The sequence below is a fragment of the Lactuca virosa genome, chromosome 4, assembly GCF_052849685.1.
Source record: "Lactuca virosa cultivar CGN04683 chromosome 4, Lactuca_virosa_CGN04683_v6, whole genome shotgun sequence".
In the NCBI taxonomy this organism is placed as follows: Eukaryota; Viridiplantae; Streptophyta; class Magnoliopsida; order Asterales; family Asteraceae; genus Lactuca; species Lactuca virosa.
This window is the reverse complement of record NC_136429.1, coordinates 158,385,505-158,403,459: the sequence shown is the minus strand read 5'-3', so window position 1 is coordinate 158,403,459 and position 17,955 is coordinate 158,385,505.

The window sequence follows — 17,955 nt, the reverse complement described above, 5'->3', positions numbered from 1 at the left end:
TTAATCTCATAAGCCATTACTTGAGACTTTCTAGAGGGTCTCTCTCAACCCTAAGGACCATAAAAATCGAAGTTTATAGTCATACATGTCCAATGTATGACTTGAACACCAACTAGGTCAAGAAGAAGATAATGGGATTAAGACTCATGCTTGGAGTCAAAAACCAACACCAAACTTCAAATCTGAACTCATGCTAAAAGTAAATGCCTCAATGATCCATAAAGTTGCTAACTTTATGGATCCCATGCATGCTACCCAACCCATCCATGAAAAAGAAAGCATAAATCTTAGATCTAGCATGCATTAGAGATAAAGGCAGGAACTTTATGATTTACAAAGGTCCAAAAGCACAACAAGGTGATGAGGTAGGAGCTTGATTGCCAAAAGGATGCACCCAATGAGTCTTATTCTTATTCAAAGGGCCAAAAACCACCAAATAAGCTCTTTAAGTTCACTAATGGAGAGTAAGAACATTTTGGGAGGGAAAGAGGTGATGGAGGCTGAGGGTATGCAAACCCAAGTCTCCCACTTCTCTTAAATAGAGAGCAAAACATGAGATTAGGGTTAACCTGATCTCACGATGTGAACACCTATGTGTTACGTCGTGAGCCTTAAAATGACCATGTGTCTCCGTATAATGTCACGTCATGAGACACTATCTCTCATGTCGTGACCTTCTTAAATTTTTGGGTTTTACAATCTTAATTAATTCAAACGATGAAATATCAAATACTTGGAATAGATGTTACAATTCTCCCCCACTAGAATCAGACTTCACCCTCGAAGTCCTCAGTCTCAAACATAGGAGGGTAATGGGTACGCATTTCCTCCTCGGGTTCCCAAGTCCACTCAGACCCCTTCCGGGTGCTGCTACTGCACCTTCACCAAACTCACTACCTTGTTACACAAAGTCTTTGTCTTCCTGTCAATAATCGTTATCGGCCGCTCGCCATAATCCAGGCGGTCATCAACCTGAATATCATCCAAAGGTATTACAACGGTCTCGTCTGCCACACACTTCCGCAATTGGGATACATGAAAGGTGTTATGAATCTGACAGAGCTCTTCCGAAAAATGCAGTCGGTAAACCACATTGCCTACCCTAGCTCTCCCCAACAAATCGGGGTCCAGAACTTCCTCCCATCAGCTTGAAGGGAGGCATACAAATACTGGTGTGATAGATATTGTTGTAAGAAAACTCAGCTAGAGGTAGGTAGGATTCCCAGCTCCCACTGAAGTCTATGATAAATGCCCTCTACATATCCTCGAGTGTATGGATGGTTCGATCGCTCTTCCTATCTGTTTGTGGATGATAAGCAGTACTAAAATGCAATCAGGTACCCAACTCCTCATGAAACTTCTGTCAAAATCTGGAAGTGAAACGAACATCCTGATCTGACACAATCGAAGAAGGCACACCATGGATGGCAACCACCTCTCAAACGTAGATCTCTACCAAGTTTTCAGCAGAATAGCTCTCACGAATTGCCAAAAAGTGAGCACTCTTCGTCAAACGATCCATAATCACCCATATGGAATCAAAACCCTTTGCCTTCTTCAGTAACATTGTGATGCAATCCATGGTGATCTGTTCCCATTTCCACAATAGGACCTCCAAGGGATGCAATGTGCTGTGAGGGCGCTAATATTCGGCCTTGACCTTCCGGAAGGTCAAGCACTGCTCTACGAACTAAGCTATATATCTCTTCATACATGGCCACTAGTAACTATGTCTCAGATCATGATACATCTTCGTCACGACCGAGTGAATGGAAATTGCTATTTGTGTGCCTCGTTCATCATAATTTGTTGGGTCCTACCCGAGTAAGGCACCCAAATCCTACCATGCAGTGTCAACAATCCTTGACTATCATAATCAAAAGTTGATATCTGACCGACCACCTGTTTGCTCTTTCGATTCTACTCCTTGAGAGCCTCCGACTGTGCAAACCTAATCATCTCCAAAATTAGAGTCACAGCCATCATCCTCAAATACACATACCGAATCAGAGTAATAACTGCCCAATGAATCAGCACATCGGCCACCATGTTGGCCTTACGCGGGTGGTACACAATCTCACAATCGTAGTCCTTCACTATGTCAACCCATCTCCGCTGCCTCATATTCAAATTGGGCCGATCCATCAGATACCTTAAACTCTTGTGGTCCATGTAAATAGTATACCAGATGTAAGGACCGATTTTTTTTTCAAAGAAAATTATCATTTTTAATTAACCAAAACACGTTCCATCGATCATGTAATCACAAATTCAATTGTTTTCAGTTTCATAACAGCAAAATTGTTTATTTTAAAGCATCAGAGTGTCCCTAACGACTGAGAGAGAGAGTGCACGCCGCGCCATCAAGCCTTGCCTTTGCCCTTGGGCTCAGATGTACCTGAAACAAATCCACAAACTGTAAGCTAATGCTTAGTGAGTTCCCCAGAGCATACCCTACACACAATCCACAATCCACATATCATATTAGCTATAGAAGCTATATATATATATATATATATATATATATATATATATATATCACATAAGCTATGCATACAACAAATAGGGACGCCTTGGGCTCGTCCCCAGGGTCTTACTCCAGGATGCCATGGGCTCCCCACATGGTCTTACACCTAAGTGTCATGGGCTCTCCCATGGTCTTCAGTAGGAAAGCCATGTGCTCTCCACATGGTCTTACATCCAAGTGCCATGGGCTCTCCTATGGTCTTCCATAAAACATACCACATATACCACTAGCATACTTCCTAGCTCATACCAACTAACATGCCACATAATACAACTTCAGCTAGGATACCATATCATAAAATGGGTCGGCCTTGGTGCCTTAGACCCATTGGTATGGTGAGGAGACTCACCTCTCGCATGCTGAGCTGAAAAGCTAAGATCAGATGTATCCCATGCACTGCTCCTCCTCAACTGCCTATAACCAACATGTGATTAACTTGTTATAATCCCATAATTACCGTCAAAGTTAATCCTGGTCAAAGTCAAGGTCAACAGTCAATCTTGGCCCATCTTGAACCGTAAACACCCCTATATATAAGTGTGTATCCGAAAACAACTTCATTTCTCACATTTCCATCCGAAAACACTTCCACTTTTTGCTCTCAACTATCATCCGTGAACACCATAAATTCATGAGATTTTGCCCAGATCTTCAAGTTTTCACCAAGAACACCAAGAATATTTATTCAAAACTTCAAATCTTCAAACATCCACCAAGAACACAGCGTAAACTCATCAAGTCAACGAAAACTCCATTTTTCCAACCGTGAATCTATTTCAACATCTTTAACAATTCCAATTATTATTGTAAGTATTTTCCTTACATAATTAGGGTGTTGTCTAACACTTTAATTATTATTTACAACGTTATTTAATTTATTATTTAAATTAATATCTTATTAATTTAAATACGACGATTGGGGATAATTATTTTTAGGATACGACTACTGTCACGTATTCTAATCTGAGGATCACCGTTAGTACTTCGCGACTAAACCGATCACACACATTCGAGGTGAGTTCATACCCCCATATTTTTCCAAGCTTTTTCAATGTTTTTTTTGGGGGGGGGGGGGATACAAGTAAAACACAAGAAATCTTGTGTTTAAAAATATAATTTTGCTTATTATATTTTCTTACCGTTAACAAGCATTTGAACGTGAAACTTATTAAGTACGGCAAACATCGTTACTACTAGATTTACAAACAATTGACAAAACATGTTAATACATAACTCTTTTACAAGCTCGGATTTTACTACGGAAAAACAACTTATAAATTATAATAGGTATGGTTTATGGAACGAACGAACTAATTTTACAAAGATACACGTTATTTACAAAAAAAGGTTTTCATTGTATTATTCGTGAATTCGTTGAGGCAACAAATTTGTGAGACACGTCTTCGAGTATATACATCAGGGAAGTCTAGCCTTATGAACCAGAGTCTCCTGGAGGGAGAGCATGAGTTTGTGTATAGATCTATACGGGACTGATAATCCCGCGCCCTGACTATTAGCTACGGTCATTCTGGGTGACAAATGTCATTAACGATAACGGCGTCCGAAGAACGTTGGATCAGGTTATCCGTCAATCAATATGGTTATCCGAAGAACTCACATGAATAAAACAACGATTCATTCATGTAATAATATACTTATCGAACAGTCTTCAGGGTTAGTAACTATGTGAGTACTTAGTATATACATCAGGGTGATATGAGATTTATATCCGACATGCAGTGGAATGTGTGGCTTCAGCCTCATTTCATGTTCCTTGTCTGGTTGTGGGCTTAGGGAAGAATCACCCAATCGACTGTCTGTTCGATCTAGATTTCTATAACTCGTATGTACTAAGTGATCATAGGAGAGTATTAACATCACTTCCAGTTTACAGGGCAAACACAACTTTGGCTAGTTTTATTTAATAATAAAGCTACACCTTATCAACTTAAGTATGGATAAATACTTGTACTTTTCAGTTTTGGAACATTAGAGACAACAATTCACTTTTATAAAAAATATAGGATTTTCCAGGATAAACATCGTTATTTTTCAAGCAAACTGTTGACCATTTAACTTACGAATAATCAATGTTAATTCTATGATTCCTTAGTTTATACATCAAGGTAATATATGAAGAATATCCGATAGGCAGTAGAATGTGTGGTTTCCGCCTCATTTCATGTTCCTTGTTTGGTTGTGGGCTTAGGGCAGATCCACACAATTAACTGTCCGTCTGATATTGGTTTATATATAACAGTATAAACTAAGTGGTCATAGAAAGAACTGGTATTATCATATTCTTACTAAGAAAATATAGATTTTTTCTGAAGGAACACATTCATCACATCTTAAAGGACCATTACAGTTAACTTTGTAAGTACTTAGTGAATACGTTAGGGTTATATACAATGAGGATCCGACATGCAGTGGAATGTGTCGCTTTCTACATCATTTCCTGTTCCTTGTTTGGTTGTGGGCTTGGGGCAGAACCACACAATCGATTGTCTGTTCGATCTGGATTGTATATAACTTGTATACACTAAGTACTCGTAGAAGGAACTAGTACGAGTCATTTTACTTATCATTCATCACATCAGAAAATATAGGATTTTCTGGAGAAACATACCATGTTTTACAAAGAACAAAGAACATGTTTTCTAAAACAAAACGCTTATGAACTCACCAACTTTAATGTTGACACTTTCAAAACCACTTGTATTCTCAGGGTACTAGCAGACAGTTACTCGCACAGGGTTCTAGAAGACGGAGCATAGTAGCTTCAAGTCTTTATTTTGCTATATACTTTTGGAGTCAATCATATATGATTCAAACACAATGCAAATACTATCTTATTAATACAATGGTTGTTGTTACTTTGATTACTATTATTCAATTGTTGTGATACTGTAAATGACGTCCTTCTCCCCCGAACGTTTCCGCCGTTACGGTTTGGGGGTGTGACATCTCGGGTGGTGCTAGTCGGTACGGTGCCTTTGCTATTGGTGCGGCACCCGACGCTAAATCAATGCGAAACTCCACTTGCCTCTCCAGAGGCACTCCTGGTAATTCCTCAGGAAAGACATTACGAAACTCTTGTGCCACTGGCACACTGCCCACATCTGTCGTGGTCTCAACCATTGTTTCCGAGATATAAGCCATAAATCCCGTACATCCCTGCTACGGAAATCTCCTCGCCCTCGCAGCCAAACAGAGGGTTGGCCCTTGCGAGACCCTCTCACCATGTATAACCAATTCTCCCCCACTTGGGGTTCGAACCCTCACTAACTGGCGCTCGCAATCGATAAAGGCCCCAATGGCCCCCAACCAGTCCATCCCGACAATCACCTTCAGTCCTCGCAATGGTATCGGGACTAGATCCACACGAAACCTCTCCCCAAGCACATTCAGGACAAAGTCCCGATACACCCTTGCAGCACTCACAGTGCTTTCATCCGCAATCTCCACCTCGAGCGGGGAATCCAAAGTTCCCGACGCATCCCGAAACTTCTTGCTAAACGCAAGAGACACAAACGATCGTGTAGCTCCCGAATCGAACAAAACATGAGCCGACATACCATTAACCAAAAAGGTCCCTATACATAAGCACAATGTACACATAAGCAGTGCAAATAAATATAGAGTAGAGAAGAATAAATACATACCAGCCACGACGTCTGGCTCTGCCCGAGCCTCCTCGGTAGTCAACTGAAAGGTGTGACTCTTTACCGTTGGAGCATCCGCCTTAGCAGGGCGGCCATCTGTGATCCTCAGTGTGGCGGGCGCAGGCACCGCCACTGCTCCACCCCCTCCCTACAACTTTGGACAATCGGCCGATTGTGGCCAGTCTAATTGCAGTGAAAACAAATCAAGCCCTTCTTGGGGCAATCCCTGATCACGTGGCCCGATTGGCCACATGCATAGCATCCCGAGCCTGCCGCCCGACAAGCCCCAGTGTGCGGTTTACCGCACTTGGCACACCGGCCACGACCCTGCCAGCCCCTGCTGGAAGGATCCGAGGTCTTAGGATTTTTAGCCTGACCCATTGTTGTTTGTGCCTGCTCAGGCTTCCGCTTGGTGCGAAAGTCCAACTCCATTTCCCACTCACGGGCCTTCTCCACCATCTCGTTCAGGGTTTTGCATGGAATGATATATCGTCCGCCTCATATCCTCATCCGTAGCGTACTGTTGGATCAACAAATCTCGTTCCCGAAACTTGGCGGTGATCTCCTCCATAGTCTCGGTGGTCTGCTGATGGTCATGAAACTCCCTCATGAGACGTTGCACCTCAATAGGTGGTGCAAACGCCTCATCGAACCGACGAACAAACTTGGCCCATGTCATCTCAGCCACACCGGCTGCTCCCACCTGGCTGGTCACCTCTCCCCAACAATCTCGGGCTTTGTCTCTCAGCATACATGAAGCAAAACCCACCTTTGCCGCATCAGGGCAAGAACTCGTTCTCTGGGTGTTCTCAATATCCGCCACCCAGCGTCGGCTAACAATGGGGTCCCTGACCCCGAAAAACTCTGGCGCCCCGTACGCCTTGAACTCCCGGAACGAGGGAGTTCGGGCCCCGACCTGGCCCGCAACAATCTCGGCTCTGAATGACCTGAGCCTCTCCTCCATAATCTCCATCATACCTTCCTTGACTGTCCCAAAGATCACTGGGGTAGCGTCAAGGATGCCCTTCGTCACTTCGGCTGCAATGAGCTCGTGCAACCTCTCATCAATGGGCTCAGTACCACTGCCCGACCCGGATCCAGATACTGATCCTGATCCCCCTCCTCCAAATCGTGTCACCGCCATGCTGAACTGAAATGTCATGAATCATAATAATCAGGATACATAATTGGAGGAGTCTCTCACACCGACCCTCCTTAGAGCTTACAGATCTAACATTGGTTCGGGTACAGGTCCTGTGCTTTCAGTAGTACGGGACCAATACTACCTTCCACACCTACCTGTACCTTCCCCAAGGCACTACCTGCTAACTCTAATTCGTTCCAAAAATAAATCATACCCCACAGACTATCACATATCTCAAATCCCAGGCTATCCAAAGATTTGCTCTACTCGCATCAATCAGACCAATCATAACAGGTTGCCTTTATACATGCAAATTATACATAGAAAATGATCAAATAGACTTTAGAATAAGAGATTCTACCCTAGGACCACAACCAAACAAGGAATAGGAAATAAGGCCAAATCAATCATTCTAAGGCTATAAGCTCCTAACCGTATAGAATTTTAAAAGCATACACATAGGAAAATCCATACGATTATCATAGCTCAAATATCAGTATAACATGGCTAATCATATTGGGGAACTACTTACTTGGCTCGGCCGATCACGCGCGTTGCACTCTCATCTTTTCCATTCTTTAAAAGTTTTAACTTTTATTTTATTTTTGAAAACAATTTTACCATATCCTTAGTTTGAGTCCTGACACACCCGAGAGTGTGCCTGAATCCCTCAAACCAAGGCTTTGATACCAACTTGTAACGACCAAATATTTTTTTTAAAAGAAAATTTTCATTTTTAATGAACCAAAACATGTTCCATCGATCATGTAATCACAAATACAATTGTTTTCAGTTTCATAACAACAACAATTTTTATTTTAAAACATCAGAGTGTCCCTAACGACTGAGAGAGAGTACACGCCTTGCCATCAAGCCTTGCCCTTGCCCTTGGGCTCAGATGTACCTGAAACAAATTCACAAACTGTAAGCTAACGCTTAGTGACTTCCCCATAGCATACCCCACACATAATCCACATAACACATATCATATTAGCTATAGAAACTACATATAGATATATATATATATATATATATATATATATATATATATATATATATATATATATATATATATCACATAAGCCATGCATACAACAAATAGGGATGCCTTGGGCTCGTCCCCATGGTCTTACTCCTGGATGCCATGGGCTCCCCACATGGTCTTACACCTAAGTGCTATGGGCTCTCCCATGGTCTTAAATAGGAAAGTCATGGGCTCTCCACATGGTCTTACATCCAAGTGTCATGGGCTCTCCCATGGTCTTCCATACAACATACCACATATACCACTAGCATACTTCCTAGCTCATACCAACTAACATGCCACATAATACAACTTCAGCTAGGATACCACATATCATAAAATGGGCCGACCTTGGTGCCTTAGACCCATTGGTATGGTGAGGAGACTCACATCTCGAATGCTGAGCTGAAAAGCTAAGATCAGATGTATCCCACACACTGCTCCTCCTCAACTGCCTATAACCAACATGTGATTAACTTGTTATAATCCCATAATTACCCTCAAAGTCAACCCTGGTCAAAGTCAAGGTCAACAGTCAATGTTGACCTCAACTCGTCGAGTGCATCCTAGCAACTCGTCGAGTCCATCCCGATTTCATTCCACTGAATCCCGCATCAACTCACCGAGTCACCCTAGTGACTCGTCGAGTTCAGCAAAAGTTCAGAAAACTAAAGTCTGTTCCGACCAAGACCCTAATCCTTCACTGCACCAATCCAGAAACTCAGAAACGGGCAAACCCTACCCCGACTCATCGAGTCAGCTAAGGGACTCGACGAGTTCCTTCAGTCTCTTTCAAGTTCAACCCTTTTTAGTGGGATCTAAGGTCCCAAACTCCAGATCCAAACTCTCCTAGTGCAGATACCACGTAAAGTTGCAAACTTTACGTGCGTGCAAGGCCCTTCAAGGCCATAACATCGAAACTAGGCTTCTTACAAGGTTTTTGTGCATGGAAAGGGGCTAAGCTATATAAAGTGAGCAAATTTATGTCATTGGGGACCTTAAGAGGTCCAAATCTGGAACCATATCCTTGTGATAAGTCCACATCCGAGTTTGACTCCATTTTGTACCAAAAATGGTCATTTACTTCCAAGAAAAGGGATCTAATCAACTAGAGATCAAGGTGACGACTTTATACCTCAAAATGTTGGCCAATACAGAGTAGATGTTGGATCTACTCTTCTCTCCTTGTTCCTTCCTCTTCAAGCTCTAGAATCCTTCAAAAATACCCCAAAATTGCTAACAAAAGCTCTTAGTCTCACTCAAGAAGGTACAAGGTTGAATTAGGGTTTTCTCTGGCTAGTAGGGTGATAAGGGAGGCCACAAGAGGTGGATTATGTTCTTTAAATAGGGTGCAAACCCTAAAATTAGGGTTTCTCTTTACATCTCCTACTCGTCGAGTCGGGGCCTTCCGACTCGTCGAGTAGAACCCGAATCCCGCGTCCTCATAATAGTCTCTACTCGATGAGTTGGAGCACCCCAACTCGCCGAGTCCATGCACAAAACCCTAAAATCATATAATCAATACCTGGAATAGGTGTTACACCAGACCTCATACAGATAGTGACGCCAAATCTTGAGGGCGAAAACCACCACCCCTAACTCCAGATCATGCGTAGGATAGTTCGCCTCGTGAGGCTTCAGCTGCCTCGAAGCGTAAGCGATTACATGCCCCCTTTATATCGATACCGCAACCAATCCTATAATCGATGCATCACTACACACAACAAAACCCTTAACTCCCTCAGGGAGGGTAAGCATCGGCGCCTCACAGAGCTTCTGCCGAAGAGTCACAAACGTTGCCTGTTGCTTGGGCCCCCAATGAAAGGTGACATCCTTCCTGGTCAGTTTAGTGAGAGGAACTACAATCTTGGAGAAGTCCCTAATGAATCTCCGTTAAAACCCTGCCAGCCCGAGGAAACTCTGAATCTCATATGGAGACTTCGAAACTTCCCACCGCATAACCGCCTCAATCTTGTTCGGGTCGACCAACATCCTATCCTAGTTGATGAGATGCCCTAAAAACTGGACATCGTGCAACCAGAACTCACACTTAGAGAGTTTAGCGTACAACCTCTCTGCCCTAAGTACTCAAAGATGTTTACGAAGGTTATCTTCAAGCTGCTCCTTAGTCTTGGAGTAGACCAAGATATCATCGATGAACACAATCATTGACCTGTCCAACATAGGTCTACACACACGGTTCATGAGATCCATGAATGCTGCCGGTGCGTTGGTGAGCCCGAAAGGCATCACGACGAACTTGTAATGCCCATAGCGAGTTTGGAAAGCCATCATCGGGATGTCCTCCTCCTGAACCCTCATTTGGTGATAACTGGATCTGAAGTCGATATTGGAAAACCAAGATGCCCCCTGCAACTGATCAAAAAGGTCGTCTATCCTTGGTAATGGATACCAGTTCTTCACTGTTAACTTGTTCAACTCCCGGTAATCAATTCATATCCGGTGCGAACCATCCTTCTTCTTGAACAAAAGGATTGGTGATCCCCACGGTGAGCTACTCGGTCGAATAAACTCTTTCCCCAACAGCTCCTATATCTATGAGGATAACTCTTGTATATCTGGTGCCTTCACAATCGGGGCAGCACTAGGGATCAGATCGATCCTGAACTTGACATGCCTCTCGGGAGGCACGCCATACAATTCCTCCGAGAAAACATCGGGAAACTCCCTCACAATAGGGACAATGGAAACTGACTTCTCCTCACAACCCGCGTGTCGACCACATACACGAGATATCCCATACATCCATGATTAAGGCACTACCCCGCCTTGACGGTGGAACAAAAGGCAGATCCAACCCTAGTGCCCTCACCATAGACGGTCAGCACTCCCTCACTAGGGTCGTAAATCGTCACTAACTGATTCTCGTAGTCGGTGAGTGCCCCAAACTGACTCATCCAGTCCATACCCGCAATCACACAGACATATCCCATCGCAATAGGAATGAGATCAATCGAAAATCCAACACTGAAGATCTCCAATACACAGTCCCGGTATACCTCGGAAGTCGAAACCATACAATCAACAGCTATGGCGACCTTCAAAGATCGATCCAGGGCCTCACGATCAATACTGAATTCTCTATAGAAATATGTAGACACAAAATACCGACTCACACCCGAGTCAAATAACACCAAGGCAGGTACAAAATTCACAAGGAAAGTACTTAACCGAATTAGAACATAAACATATAAAAAATAATTCAGCGAAAAAATAAAATAGATACATACCAGCGAAGACATCGGGTGCTGCTCTGGCCTCCTATGCGGTCAACTAAAATGCTCGAACCCTGTCCTTCGGGGCCTCCACCTTCCCCTGTCACCCATCGGTGATGTGCATGGTCGTAGGAGCAGGATCATGAACCGGCTTCGCTATGAGAAGCGAACATTCGACCTTCACATGACCTGACTGGTTGCAACTGAAACAAACCCACAACCCCTTCGGGCACTCCTTCACAAATTACCCGTCCTTTCCATATAAGTAGCATATAGATCCCGATCGACAGGGACCCTCATGACCCTTGCCATACTAACTACTAGTGCGACTCCTCTGACCATCTGATCTTGAATCAACGGACTTTGCCCTCTTAGCCGCCAACTGTGACTGTACTGGACTCCTATCTCTCATCTGCATATCCACCTCAACTTCTCTCACCTTTAGCTCCATCTCAATCTCCCTCCTCCTGGCATTGGTCTGCAGCTCAACCAATGTTTGGTACTGGGAGTTCGTCACAAACTCTCTAATATCCTTCTTGAGCATACTCAAGTATCGGGTCATCCGCGCCTGCTCAGTAGATGCATACTCTGGACAAAAGATAGCTCTCTCATGGAACATCCAGGTGATCTCGGTCACCGTCTCTGTCGTTTGTCGGAGCGACAGCTACTCCTTTTGACAATTAGGAAGTTTATGCACATGACTAGTTTATACACATCATATATATATATATATATATATATATATATATATATATATATATACACACACACACACACACACACACACACACTCAAAATGATACAAAACAACTATTTGCTTTTCTAAAACAACTTTTGTGACAAAAATGCATGTAGACTTTTGTCACCAAAACATAACAATTATAAAGTTGTTAAAGAAAATATTTATGGAATTTTCTTGCAACGAGAAAACCATTTATGTTTTCCAAAATTAAAGATTTCATCAACTTAACAAATAATCTAACCAAACTTGCCAAAATGGTTCTAATACAAATTGTTGAGGTTTTATTCAAAAATAATCTAATTATAGTGACAAATTCGAAGTAATTAGCAACGGAAGCATTTTAAGATTTGAATAAACTAAAGCCATTTTAACCCACCAAAGATCATTTTGAAAATCTTAGATATATTAAAACATAAATAAATGAAAGAAGAAGTTTACAACCTTTGAAAACTTTGGATCCTTTTGACAATTAGGAAGTTGATGAAGATGACAGCAAGCTAAAAAGTAGAAACTCTCTAGAGATATCGACCAACAATTCTTCAACTTGATCAAATGCTAGTCGTCTTCTTGTAATAATAATACTCTTAAGCCTTTAAGAACAAAACAAAGCTTTTGTGAGTTCAAGTAAATCATCAACTTCTTCCTACTTTGATCCTAACACTTTAAGAGACAAAAAAATAAAAAAAATATGGAGAGTAGCTAGTTAAAGAAGAGATACATGGAAGATGAAAAACCATTTTGGTCAAAAAAGATGTACATAACATAATAAATCATACCTTATGATATATTTTGATACTTAACATTAAGAATTAATATTACCACGAAATAAATAATTTCTAATTAATTATAAGATATATATATATATATATATATATATATATATATATATATATATCAAGAATCAAATTCTTATAAATAATATATTTGCATCAAATTGTTGTTAGTGTGACCCTTTAGGATCATATATTATCTAGCAATATTATTCTATAAGGACTCTTGGTTATAAAGATCTTTCACTTATGACATACAATATCATCGCAAATGCCTCATATGACTATTTAAAGATATACAAGAGAATAGCCCAAAACAAAGTTTCCTATGAATGCTTGGCAGTAGTGATTGTACACCTTGGGTGATGAATTTTTTTCCTAATGCATAGCAATGTAAATTCACACAATGTGGTCATGAAGGGCCGACTATAATACTAGAAGTTGTAGTTTCACACGTTCAATGGTGTCATGCATTCTTTGGTATTGTAGGGTGAAACAATAACCCAAATATGTTTGGTGCATCCCTGTTATAACGACATTTTGCAGGGTAAATCATTTGACTTTCTGTTTGTTGTGAATGGACTTGGTGATGAGATATATCTGAAGTATGCTATATTTGTTAAATCATACTCATATTCAGAAGACGGAAAAAGAAAATTGTTCAAGTTAACACAAAAATTGGCAATGAAGGATGTGACATGGGCTTTTGGAGTTATCAAGAATAAATGACACATAATAAAAAACTTGTCACGATCATGAGACCCGGAGAAAATAAGGAAGGGAATGACTGTATGTATCTTTTACATAACATGGTAATATAAAAAATGGTCAGACTATTTGTATGTATAATCCAAACGATATACTTCATCCACATACATAAATTGTAATATGTACTTCACAATACTTCGCGAGAATGCAAAATAGGGAAATGCATAACAATCTTCGTCAATACTTGACGGATCACATATACCAAAGGCAACATAATCATGACGATGGGTATCACTATGATGAGACCGACGACATCATCGAATAGTGGTTTTTATTTTGTAACATTAAACTTCTAATTTTTATTGTCTTTTTTTTCATTTTAATAATGTAATTTTAAATTTTAAGTATGTAATTATATTATTTTAATTTATATTTTATATAATGTAGTTATATAAATATTGTATTTAAATAATAAATAATAATAATATATAAATGATGTGGTATGTGAATATTTGTTAAGTTTATGATGTAAGTCTAGATGACAACATTTTTAAAGCGGAGAAGTGGAGATGTAGTGGTCACTGTAATTGCCTTAATCTACATAATTCCAAAAAAAGGAGAAAGATAACGATAGGAAAAAACAATGGCAAATAGGGACGAACACAGGAATACATAGTAGGTGTTTCTAAAATGAATAGGTGTTGCCGATACATGAAAAATAGATATAAAAAATCGAAAAATTGAAATTTTTTCTACAGCGACCAAAAAAATTAGGTGCTGTCAGTACCACATCGGGAACCATTTAAAACTGTCCCTAGTGGCAAACATGTCATTTGTTATGGAGATGAGTTGGATAATAGAGTTTTAGCAAGTTATAAGGCTTTGGGAAGTAGGGTGCGGTTTGACCTCAATCTTTTCCACTATGGCAGGAGAACACCCCCCCCCCATGCGGTTCGAACCATAGTCAAGCCAAGAGCGGGATATTTTGGCCACACCTCTCTCTCTCTCTCTCTCTCTCTCTCTCTCTCTCTCTCTCTCTCTCTCTCTCTCTCTCCCTCTCCAGATTTTTTTAGAAATTCAATCTTCTACTCTTCCTTTTTTATATTTGTGTTTTACTAATGTTTTTTGTGTTTTTAAGTTTTTATAATTCTACGATGTATTTTTTTAATGTTATTTTTTTTATTTTAATTAATGTCATGTTTTTATTATAATTTTAAGTAATGCAATGTAATGTTTTTTATTTTTTTATTTATTTTGAAGTAATAAAATGTTAGGTTTTTTTTAACTCAAAATGAAGTTTTATTTAAATTAAATTTTTTTAAAAAGAAGTTGTAACATCCCAAAAATCGTGACAAAAAATTTCTTTTAAAACATTACCAATCTACAACATTAAGTCATTCAAACATACATAAAAGGTTATATGACAAAATCAGAGTATCTTTTCTAAAACACTTATTCATTTTATCAGAGTAAACATCCCAGACTAACTTCTTGGTGTGTGCCATGCGATCATCCTGAGCTCTTCATTCCACTATCGGAAATACCTGAAACCAAAACTGAAAACCGTAAGCACAAAGCTTAGTGAGTTCCCCAACCTACCACATACCATACATATCTACTGATCCATACATGCCATACATAATTCTGAGCACATAACCACATACTGGCCCCCCGCCCGCTGCATTGGGCCTCGCCCACCATCGGACCCCGTCCGTCATCAGGCCCCGCCTAGCATCAGGTCCCACCTGGCATCGAGCCCCGCTCGGTATACAGATCTGTTTCCCTTAGGCCCCGCCTGTCTCTGGGCCTCGCCCGCCATACACTTATATACGATCAAATAACATACATGAACATTCCCTAATCATACCCTGATCTAAGGTCTCGCCTAACTTGGGCCCCGCCCCTGGTCTGCTACTGAAGTAGTGGAACCCCGTCCACACTCCTACTAGTAGTGAGATACGGGCCCTCGCCCACACTCACATCCTTCCTATCATGGGCCTCGCCCCTGCTCTGCTAACATCGAGATATGGAACCCCATCCATACTCAGCTAGTGATGAGATACGGGACCTCGCACACACTCACCTCCCTACCAGGCACATACAAGTATCACGAAGACAACAAGTATAATCTAACGCACTACATAAGAATCTTCCTCGCGAATACCCCGGCATCGGACCCTCGGCCCGAAAACATACTATTATCTAACGCACTTCGGGGTTACCCCTACATCGGACCCCCGGTCCTAATCCTATCATACCGACACATGCAAGAATCACAAAGACCTCTAGCATCCTAACATTCCTCAGGCCTCGCCCGGCATCAGGTCGTAACCCGGAACATATATCAATAAGTGCCTAGGGCTAACCCCTGGGTCTTCCTTCTACACATAAGCATAAACATGAACATGAACATAATGGGCCGGCATTGTGGCCGTAGACCCATGCACACAGTGAGGAGACTCACCTCGCACTGCTGAAAACTCGCTGAACACTTCTGACTGCTAACTGGCAACTTCTGAACCGCTGACCCTTCGGCTTCCCGAACTATCAATACCCAAAATAACATTTAGACCACAATAAACCAAAAGTCAACCCTGGTCAAACTTGGTCAAAGTCAATGGTCAAAGTCAACATCCAGTTGACCTGACTCGCCGAGTTGGTCTACCCACTCGTCCAGTCCATACTCCTCCAATCCCAAAACAACCCCGACTCTACTCGTCGAGCCTTGCAAGAACTCGACGGGTTCTCCTTCAACCATGCCATTGGGACCATCTTCAACCGACTCGTCGAGTTCACCTTTGAACTTGTCGAGTTCATTATCCACTTATGAAAGTCTCTAGTCTGTGACTCGCCGAGTTGTATGAACAACTCATCGAGTCCATCTTCATAACTAAGAAGATTGCCTTAGACTCGCCGAGTTCTTCCTTGAACTCGTCGAGTACGATGAACTTCATAACCATAATGTGGACCCAGACTGGTTGAATCCTTTACGAACTCCACTCACTGATCCAAATCATAAACAGAAGGGTTTGGGTTTGCGACCCGACTCGCCGAGTCCATGAACTGACTCGCCGAGTCCACCTTGCGACATTCCTATTCTGTCGATTATAGTCCATTCTAACACCTTCAACCCATAGATCTGGACTTCTAATGCCAGCATTACACGTAAAGTTGCTAACTTTACGTGCATGCAAGGTGCTATGGAGCTAAAACTCTTAATCCAACCTAAAATGAAGGTCTAGGACATGAAATGGAGCCATAGCTTGATAAAGCTACCCACTCAGAGTTCCTCAAGCTCAGAAATGCCCAGATCTGAAGTCCTTTTCGTCCTCAAAGGCTCAATACTCATATTGGCCTTTGAAATGGCCCAAAAGTGGGAAAATACAAGCTAGAAAGGGAATCTAGATGATTAACAGCCAAGGTATAAGCTTTATACCTTCAAATGATCTGCAATGCTACCCCAACTCTGGATCTATAGCTTCTTCTTACACCACCAAGGTCCTTCTTCCTTCTCCAAGCTTCAATTCACTCTCAAGGCAAGAACTAGCTCAACAATGGAGTTGGGTGGCTAGGGTTTCGAGTTCTGGACTAGAGAGGCTGCAAATGAAACCCTAGGAAGGAGAATAGGATGCTTAAATAGGGTACCAAGTCCCGAAATTAGGGTTTCCAAACCCAGACCAGACTCGCTGAGTCCACTTACCGACTCGCCGAGTCGGTCACTTAATCCGTGACACGGAACACGCTCTGACTCGTCGAGTTCCTCCTTAGACTCGATGAGTTGACCCCTTTGACTTAGGGTTTTTCTTTCCTTTCCGGGTCTTCTGGATTCCGAGTGTTACAGAAGTGTGACATCACTCCTTGTATGTGGTAAGGAACCACACTTTTGCGGTAAAAACTAACGTGACACTTACGTAACAATAAAAGAGTACGGTTCTTGTGGCACCAGCCTAAGTTGTGAATTGTGAATGTTGTGTAATTTCGTTTTGTTGTATATTTATTTTTTGTGATTGGTTTTTTTAGTCATGTTTATGTTTATGTGTCTGAAATTAGGCCTGACAATCGAGTTGGGTTCAGGTTAGCGGGTCAAAAAACAAAAACTCAACCCAAACCATATAATATACGGGTTAGCGGGTCACGGA